This window comes from Aulonocara sp. 'chitande type north' Nkhata Bay, linkage group LG18 (genome assembly GCF_057382095.1).
Source record: "Aulonocara sp. 'chitande type north' Nkhata Bay isolate Kocher_YH1m ecotype deep benthic linkage group LG18, A_spYH_male_GT1.1, whole genome shotgun sequence".
In the NCBI taxonomy this organism is placed as follows: domain Eukaryota; kingdom Metazoa; phylum Chordata; class Actinopteri; order Cichliformes; family Cichlidae; genus Aulonocara; species Aulonocara sp. 'chitande type north' Nkhata Bay.
Genome location: NC_141361.1, coordinates 37,264,646 through 37,275,320, shown reverse-complemented (window position 1 = coordinate 37,275,320; position 10,675 = coordinate 37,264,646).

Here is a 10,675-nt window from a genome sequence, read left to right as displayed (position 1 = left end):
TGGAGACAATCTTAAACAATGACGTCGAACCCTCAAGGCCAGAGATCACAAGGCCTAGAAGTGCATCGATGACCAAAATGACACAGTGATGTATTGGCTTCGTGGAAGACCCCCTGCCGACTGCCAGCTAGGGACAAAAGAGGAAGAAAAGTAAAGATATTGCTGCCTTTAGGGTTATCATAAATTAATTTTTACTTTAGGTCAGCTGGGATAAATAATGGAGGGAATTTTTCTGCAATGTGTAAATGTGTGTATTAATTTTTCTCCCATTTATTTTAAAATACCACACTGAAGCATTCAGGCCTTAATCTAACACACTAGCATTAATAGCTGCGTTTTCACAGACATTTCACTTTTATTTGGTACAGATTCAGCAGTGAGAAGTCACACACTGTTTGCACACTGCTGAGAAAGACATCTCAGTTCAGTTCATTCCTGGGAAAAGCGTTTTGCATTTCCATGACTCATTTAAATATTCTCTTCCCATAAAATGGAAACTCTTACTCCTGTCCACAACTTTAAGTCACAAAACTGATGCAGTGCCCCTTTAGCAGTGTTGGGGAGTAACGGAATACATGTACCACTGTTACGTATTTAAAATACAAAATATGAGTAACTGTATTCCGTTACAGTTACCATTTAAAAAGGTGGTATTCAGAATATAGTTACTTTGCTGAAATAAAGGGATTACACGGCGGTATTTTCCTGTTTCATATGTTCGGCTATTGGTTACCACGCCCCAAACAAAACACGCATTAAGAGGCTCTAATGTCTGTGTCTCAATCTCGCGGCCCATGTCACCCCTCCTTGTGGACCGCATAATGACGTGAAGAAATATCTAAAAAAATTATTCACAAAAATGATTTAATATGAAGGCAACAGGCAGAGTGTTACAGGCATCGCCCTAAAGAATGTAGCTTCACGGGCAGTGTAGTATGGCTGCAGGGAGAATGGACTGCCATACCTGTTATGTGTTTGTGAGCGCGAGGGAGAAAAAGGAGAGTCAAAAAGTACGAATTGTAGAAGAAACAGGTGATGGAAGCATGTAATAACCACTGCAGCCAAGAAGAGTGCCTTACGAGCCCAGTTGTAAGTAAGCCATTAAGACTCGACTGTACACTTTTTTCGTGTTTTTCTCCAAGTTCAGTTGGAGCAGTCTTTCAACGCCTCTCTCTGTCTCTTGTAAGCAAAGTTGACCCAGACAATAAAGTAAAGCTAGTTTTCGGCTACAAGCCCGACATGAACTCGAGGTCCCTTTACTACGGTTCGGAGCCAGGGACCTGTTTTATATACGCGTGAAACTGTTTTCTATACGAGATCGCTGCAAAAAGTGCAGCCTTACCTAATGTCCACCCTACTGTTACTCATTTTATATTAAGATTTAAAAATCTAGCCAGTATTGGTATGGCGAGTAGCCTTCAGTGAAAGTAATAATTCACACAGCAATAGTAAATTCATGTAGTTGTAAAAAGCATGATAATATAATAGGTAATCCAAAGTATTCAGAATACCTTACTCTCATTGAGTAACGTAATGGAATACGTTACAAAATACATTTTGGGGCATGTATTCTGTCATCTGTAGTGGAATACATTTTAAAAGTAACCTTCACAACACTGCCCTTTAGTACATCCAATAACTTTTTAACATTAAAAAAGGCTTTGGACTGCTGTAGACATTATTAAAGCTGACCCTAAATGCTCCTTTTGCTGTAAAAAATTCACATGCTATTCTTGTTTAAATGACCTGCATAAAACAACACGGTTAAAATATGTTGGTGTAAATTAGGGTGCACATTTTGTAGTCTATCTTCTGCACATTCCACTGCACGTTCAGCGTGTATCATTGCATAGGAGACTGTGATGACCCACTGCACCCTGCCTTCCTTTTGGCTCATGTGTGTCTTGTTTGCAGGCATTGGAGAGGTGGAGTTCCCGTTTACAATCAGTGACACTGGCAACACCTGGGCCAGTGTGCCAGCACTCTTTATAAAAAGCCTTTAGGGCATAGTTTTGTTTGGCTCTAAGACGCCAGGTTGGACTTTGGCTGTGTTAGGTTTGGTTTTTGCTTTTGACACGATTACATGCATCATCTCCACTCATCCATTCCTTCACACACTACTGATGGTAATGATTACACACACCACTGTTTGTTTTTGACAATAGGGTTTCTTTTCTGTCTTAGTTTTTTTTAAAAGAATAAAGCAGCTTGGAATACATTCCTAACCATGTCTGGGGTTTTTTTTTGTCATGACCATATGGCCCGGTTCGTGACAGACTGGTTCTATAATAAACTAGCTCTTCCTTTTTCCTGATAAATTGTCCTGTCCACTATAAGGTTACAAGACAGGATTGACTTTTGGAACACACCCTGATATTAAGTTTATAAGTTTATTAAGTTGACTAAAGATGGAAGACAGGTGAGACTTTACAGTGTTTCTTCAGACTACGCCCACCACTTCAAGAGATTGGCTAATTTTCAGTCACACCCATTCCCCACCAACTGCAGAGAGGGATAGAGAGAACAAGAGGATGAGACAGAAAAAGAGGTGTGGCACCTGAAGGACAGTGGAGACCATGACAGATATCTTTGCTACCAAAGTAAAGCAGTGAGATCCATCAGTGTACAGTGAGTATACACAAATACTATCTTTTAGCAAAGCATTTTCCAACATACTTGGTTGACAAAAAAACTTTGTTAATATTCAAGCATGTAATTACTATTTAATCAAACAGAATTAGTGCGTGTGTCCAAACTGTAATGATTGATAGCAACCTTAATAAGATCGACAGGGCAACAGAAAAATGTCAAAGAGCTACTCTGGACCTATTAATTGTGTTTTTATCATTTGCTTTTAATGCTTAAACAGAGCAAAAGAAGACACATGACCAAAATAGGTCATCCTAGAAGGCTCATGTCAGCATTTAAATGTTTATTTTCCACCCAATTTAAGTGTGAAAACTGCCTCCTTGTCTGCAATTTGATGATACTTAACTTTCAAATTCAAATTCAAATTTTTATTTGTCACGTACACAGTCATACACAGTACGATATGTAGTGAAATGCTTGGACAACTGCTCGTGACCTAAAGAAAACAAAAAAGGAAAAGGCTATGAGTAAGAAAGGAAATAAATATGAAAAATTAAAAAGGGTAAATTTAACTAGGAAGGAATAAAATATAAATTAAGGTTAAAAATGAAATAACTGTACAACACAAATTAGAATGAAGGGTAAATTTAACTGGGAAGAATAAGATAAAGATAAATATATAAATTAAAGTTGAAAATAAAATAACTGTACAACAAAATACACAATACACAATATAGAACTATATAAGAATGTATGAAGGAATCTAAATATAAATAAATATATACACAATAACAGCAGCTGTACAAGTATTAACCGGAAATGAAGAATATAGTGACCAGTGTTGTGCAAAACCAAAGTCCAGAAAGTCCAGTGTGTGTGTAAGAACCATATGTGTGGGTCAGTACTGTGTGGTGGTGTGATTGAGAGACCGTATCCCCTGCGGGAAGAAGCTCCTCCTCAGTCTCTCTGTGTTGGTCTTCAGGGAGCGGAATCGCTTTCCTGACCTCAACAGAGAGAACAGTCTGTTGTTGGGATGGCTGAGGTCCTTCACGATCTTCCTGGCCTTGGTCCAGCACCGCCTGCTGTAGATTGAGTGCAGGTCAGGGAGCTCGGAGCGGATGGTGCGCTCAGCTGACCGCACAACCCTCTGTAGAGCTCGTCTGTCCTAAATGGTGCTGTTCCCGAACCAGGTTAAGATGTTTCCCGCCAGGATGCTCTCTATGGTGCACGAGTAAAAGTTCCTGAGCACCTTGGAGGGCAGTTGGAAGTCTCTCAAGCGTCTGAGGTGGTAGAGACGCTGTCGGGCCTTTTTCACCACGGTGTTGATGTGACAGGACCATGACAGGTCCTGCGTGATGTGAACTCCGAGGTATTTGAAGCTGTCCACTCTCTCCACTGGGCACTCGTTGATGACAGGGGTCTGGTAGTTCCTCTCCTGCTTAGTGCTGAAGTCCACTATCAGCTCCTTTGTCTTACTGACGTTTAGAAGGAGGTTGTTCCTCTGGCACCAGTTCTCCAGATTCCTAATCTCCTTCAGGTAGGCCGTCTCGTTGTTATCAGAGATCAGGCCCACCACGACGGTGTCGTCAGCAAACTTGATGATGGTGGTGGAGCTGGTAGTGGCCACACAGTCATATGTGTACAAGGAGTACAGCAGGGGGCTCAGAACACACCCCTGGGGGGCTCCAGTGCTGAGAGTGGTGGAGGCTGAGACATGTCCGCCCATCCTTACTGCCTGTGGTCTGCCAGTTAGGAAGTTGGAGATCCACTGACACATAGATGAGCTGAGTCCCAGATGCTCCAGCTTGGTGGTGAGTGTGGAGGGAATTATGGTGTTAAATGCAGAGCTGTAGTCTATGAAGAGCATTTTAACATAATTCCCCCTTCTAGTGTCCAAGTGAGTGAGTGATGTGTGGAGGAGATGAGAGATGGCATCGTCTGTGGAACGATTTGGACGGTAAGCGAACTGTAGTGGGTCCAGTGTGTCTGGTAGTGAAGAAATGATGAAGTCTCTGACCAGGCGTTCAAAGCACTTCATCACTACTGAGGTGAGGGCTACAGGGCGATAGTCATTGAGAGAAGCAGGGTGGGGTTTCTTCGGGACAGGAACAATGATGGACTCTTTGAAGCATGTGGGGATCACCGACTGAGATAAAGAGATGTTGAATATCTCAGTGAACACAGGAGCTAGCTGGTATGCGCAGTCTCTTAGGATACGACCTGGGATGCCGTCTGGTCCTGCTGCTTTCCTGGTGTTCACTCTCTTGAAGGCTCTCCTTACTTCATGCTCGGAGATGACGAGCACGTTTCCGGTGCTGGCAGTATCTTCCTGTCTGCAGCCGTTAGCGCCGCTAACACTAGCATTGTTGGAGACCTTAGCTGCAGCCTCGAAGCGAGCATAGAAAGTGTTCAGCTCGTCTGCCAGAGTCACGGCCGCGTTCGTCATACCAGTTGTTGGTGCTTTATAGTCCATTATTGTCCTTAGTCCCCGCCACAGGCTCCTAGAGTCACTCTGTTGGAGTTGTGACTCTAGTTTCCTCCCGTAGCGCTGCTTCGCCTCTTTCACCGCCCTCCGCACGTTATATGACGCGGCTTTGTACGGGTCCATGTCCCCCGTCATGAGTCCCGTGTTGTAGGCAGCGGTGCGGGATCTCAGAGCGTCACGGATGGTTTTATCCACCCACGGCTTCTGGTTGGGAAACGTTGTGATAGTCTTTGTCTCCACGGTATCATCCGCTAGTTTCCCGATGAATCCCACAACCGCTTCCGTTGTGCCAGCTGTTTATCTCAATAACTACAACTATAAGCATTTGAATTTTTCATTGCACATTAATTGTCTTTTGCTGATTTTCTAAAAATTTTCATCAGATTGACTAAAAATGCTTTTTCTTAATATGCCAATAGTGTCATGTTTTGAAATGAAGACCGAAGAACCCAACCCAGAGCCAAACCATGTAGGATGCTAGTATGCTAGCAGACCAATGAAGTTTCCTTCAGTTATCCAGGACAGCTGCTGAAGTTTGGTTGCAAATCAATGTAGTTTATGTTATACACAAGAAATAGCAATTTGCCCTTCCTCTTCCTGGGAGGGAAACAAAGAAGGTAAGCACGTAGTCTATGGAGACCTTGAAAGGTGGTACTATTCCTCCAGGAGTAGATGAAGTGTTTTGTGGGCATATTTAATCTAAGAGAGGTCAGTACTCCAACTGGATGGATTGGCAGAGGCAATGCAGCATAAGTGTATTTTGGGGGATGGTCTCTACTAACAGTAGGCCCTAAAGCCTTACAGAAAGCTTCCTAATCCCAAGATGTGAACTGAAGGCTACTGCCTGACACAGTGTACAGGGGAATGCTGTGCAGGCAGAACACATGTTGCACTAAGAGCTTTGGTATTTCAAACGCTGTAGGTAGCTTAACAAGGGTTATGAAGAAACCCTTGTTCAGGGAGGGTAAAAGTAAAAAAGAGTGAAAGTCTCAAGATCTAGAGCTACAGTATATGCGACCAGACCGTACTAGGTCCAGGCATCAGATAAAAAACCCCAAAACAAAACAGTGGGTGATTTGAAACTAGACTTATTACTTGAGCAGGCAAACACATAAGATCTAACATAATTTTCGACTGTAGGCCACCAGAACATGCATTTAAGCAAAATAATAGTTCTGCTGACCCCTGAATGGCATGCAAACCCATCAGTGTGAGCCCACCTTTAATCCACACTAATACAATGAATGAGTCTTATCAGTGCACTTAAGCTTCATGTGACACCTGACAAGTATTTGCAGTATCTCTGGTCAGAGAAAAGCACATTTCAGGAGTTGCATGTATGTATGTCTAACCCAAATAAAATGCACAGCAAATAGAATACAATTATTTATACATATAATTTAAATTTAAAGTGAAAATTTGACAACTACAAAATTTGTTGTATTTATTATGTTTGTTTGTTTGTTGGGAAAAGTCATTTTGAATTTGATAACAACAAAAAGATAAAAACAACAACAAATAAAAAAAACAAGATTCAGAATACTGGAAAAAATGTGTAGAAATTCCAGTTTGATCAACCATCAGCAGGATGTGCCAGATCATCCTGACGCACTGGACTACGCTGTGCATGCCCATACAACCTAAAGGATTCTCCATTAATGTATCTGTCACGGTTCTGGGTCCGTTGGACCCAGTATTTTGAGTTTATTATGTTTTGGTTTAATTTTGCATCATGGATTGTTTTCTTGTTCTCTTGTTGTGGTTGTGATGATTATTATTTGAGTTTCATGTATCTGTTATCCATGTTTTAGGAATTGTGGTTTCATGTATAGTTCAGTTCCATGTGTCATTTTCTGTCTCTGTGTTGAGTCCGTGTCTCTGAGTTGTGATTCATGTTTCCTGTTTTATTGTGAAAGTCTTTGTCTTATGTTAGTGTGTGCAGCTTTGTTCCCCATGTCTTGTTAGCCCTGATCTCTCCCAGCTGTGTCTCCCTCCTGTTGCCGATTCCCCCGTATACCCTGTGTATATAAGCCCTGTGTTTTCCCATGCTCGGTGTCGCGTTGTACCCTCAGATCCTGCCTGTTCCTGCTTGGTTTCATGGTTTCATGGTTTGGTTTCAGTTTCATGCCAGCAATAAAAGCTGTGGTTTTCAGTTACATTTCGTCTCGGAGTTCTGCATTTGGATCCACATTTCCACCTGCCCGCACACAGAGCCCTGATAGTATCAGTGTCAGAAATGACATGTCCCTCCCAAAGCTTTTGAGCCCTGTTCTTGTATCTGATAATGGTGGGATCAATAATCACCCCGAGGCGCCGGTTTAGCTCAGTTAAATGAGCATGTATCGTATTTTCGTATGGCCGAGAGTGGCCAGCCCTGGTTAGAGTATGACACGTTCCCTTTTTAAAAAAGAAAATTATTATTATTATTTTTACTCAATTTCCATCTGGGATTAATATAGTTTCTCTGATTCTGATTGCTGGAAAAACAAAAACAAAACACGCAATAAGAGACTCTAATGTAAGCGTTCTGTTAGCAGTGCACGGGCAGGACTGCATCTCTTTCTTGGAAATGGGATGGGCAAAACTTCAGTATCTTCGATGTACTATTGCTGTGTTATCTTTATTACTATTAATTAAGGCTACTCGCCACCGAGCTAACATTGTTGGCTGGTGTTAGCTGACTGCAGACTGTTAGGCCGTTTCTCAATACTCAAGTACGTCCGTCCGTACTCGCATTTTCGCTAGTCCGGACTAAGTTAACACGGGAGTCCAGTGTCGAGAATGCAGTGCGTGATGACATCACAGCTCCAGAGTTTTTACTGCCATCCCCTCTTAACCCTCCTGCCTTCTTGGGACCTTTTTGTGCCACTGCTATGTGTTAAATGGCTGCCATTTCCACTGTGTTCAGTGGAATATAACCAAACTTGCCACAGGATAGTTTTTACCTGTCAATGTTAATATTCCAGTGTGAATTCCTTAAATCAGCCTAAAATGGCTGAGCAGCAGAAATCCCCACACCCATCACCCTGGGGACCATTTTCTGCCCATTGACTTCCATTATAAACGCTATTTTTCAACCCCAAATTATCATCATATGATTTTATTTTTTCTTCTTTTCTTGGATGTCAATGAAGACTCAGGGCCTTGAAGTTTTAATTTTTAAATTGCAAAAAAAATGCAAAAAAAATAATGGCAGGTCAAAATGTATGTTGGTGCCAATCTTTGGTCCATCTAAAGGCCTACTTATAATGACAATCACATATTACTTCAACTGGTTTTTTGTGGAAATATTTAGTTTCGTTTTTTGGTTTTTGGGGCTTATAACACAGGGCGCTCATGTAATAACACTGGGATTTGAAGGGTTAAAACAACGAAAATATAATTAAAACTTTACATGAATATTTCAGGGAGAAGTAGTTTTACAAGGTTGGCTAATTTAAAGTGGAATAAAATATGGATATATGGTCTTTTTATGGCGTGGCTGAGAATGGTCCCTAGGGTGATGGGTGTGAGTTTTTTAAAGGATGGCAGGAGGGTTAATTTAACTGTGATTAATATTTGCAATGGAAATGATGCATGACATAAAAAATTATACATGATGTAGTAGTTTTCTTTAAGAAAACCCCCCTGAAAATTTACATTGATTTGAACTGAACAAATATTTAAAATAGTATCTGATCATTTTTGGAGCAGCCTTCAGGATCTCCAGGTATTTTACCCTACTGTTTTTAGACTTGATAGCATTATCAACAACATGCTAGCTGCAAATAATTATGTGCAGTTTCCAATGATTATTTACAGGCAAAAAGAAAACATTTTACTGATACAGAAACAGTTTTCTATATAAGATCACTGCAAAAAAGTGCAGCCTTACCTAATGTCTGGCCTACTGTTACTCATTTTATATTAACTACCCTAACCCTAACATTAACTGGAATAATGACCTCAAACACTTTCATGCTTTTTCAGTTAAACTAAACCTCTAATAGCTGATAACAGAACATAGAAAAAGCCACTTTGGTCATACTACCAGTTAAAGGGGCAGACCAAAATTAATGAAAATGTCAAGTGAAATAAGTTTGCGTTTACATTTTGCAATGTTTCCTAAGTTAGGAAGGGGTGTTTTTTCCCTCAGTGTGTGCTTTTAAAAAACATGTGGTAACATCTTCTTTATTTTATTACTCAGAGCTTTCAAATGACTCACTGATAACCCTTTCAGATCTGTTGTTAGTAAATATTGCTTTTTCCTTGCTTGTTGTCAGGGTTACTGCAAATAAATAGCTTTTCTGACTAATATAGCTCACTCCATGTGAACAACTAACAGACATAACCTTTTAAAGCAGCAGCTGTATAAGTATATTCGCACTAATGAAAACTATGGTGTGACTGTATGTAAAAGAGAGATGAAGGCACCATGAAGGATGGCTGCACCTGCTTTATAATGGCATCATCCTTTTGTTTTTGGACTTTTTTCAAGCATTTTAACGTCTATCAAATTTTTTTTGAAGACAGAAGTAAACACGTTTGGATGGAGTGCTAAGTTATCAGGCAAATCCAGTGAGCTAGTTTGGCAAACAGCATTCATAAAATATATGGGGGCAACACAAAGACACAGATGACTGCTAATTAGTGCTAGCTAACAGAGTAAAAGAATTTCATCAAAACTGGAGTAAAAACTTCTTGGACTGCAAATATATATGGCAGAGCCTGTCAATGTTTTGAGGGGAAGAAAAAGCTATAGAGATTAAAACCAAGTAAACTTGTGATTATTGGTGCTGAGGTTGGCCACTCTGAGATTGCACCCAAGCCCAGTGGCTAATTGATTTGCATTTTCTGGATTCAGACAACCACAGTGGGAGATGTGAATGGAAAATCCTATTAAAACAATCTAACCTAAGGACATTTTTGTTGTTTTTGTGTTTATATTTTTTTCTAGAAATATCTCTATGAAACCTCAAATTGTGTTAACTGTATGCTAACCTATAGTCTAAGAGAAAGTAAGGTTAATATTTATTTGGAAAGTCAGATCCTCTCCCAAAGTCAATTGAAAACATAGAGGCAAAGTTAGAACCATAATGAGTAGAAATAAAATGGCCTTTCAGACTGAATATCAGTCCCTGAGCTGCAGGATGATCACTTCTGAGTTTCTGCAACACCACACTCCCTGCTTTATCAGTCTTACTAAACACCACTGGCACACCGCTTTTTTATCTCGTCTAAAAGAGCAATATTTCTTGTCACAGCAAAACAAAGTTTAGAATGGATTATTTACCTTTCCTGCCAAACCTACTGAAGTTAAAGAGCAAGCTAGAGTGAGTATGAACTGGGGAGAATGCGAGTATAAGGAAAAAAGGTAAAAATTGGACAGGAATTGGCATGCAAGCATTTGTCCATGGGCAAAGATCAGTGAATCAATAGGCTGATGGAGTGCTGACAGAATGACAGCTCCATGCTGATCACTGAAGGACATCTAGGAGAGAGAAAGAGAGAGAAAGTGAAGAACAGACTAGAGAGAGAGAGAGAAGGGCTGAGAGCTAGCAGTAATGAATGATAATTGTTCATCAAGTAAACATTCTCAATATGTGGAGGCGAACATTCACC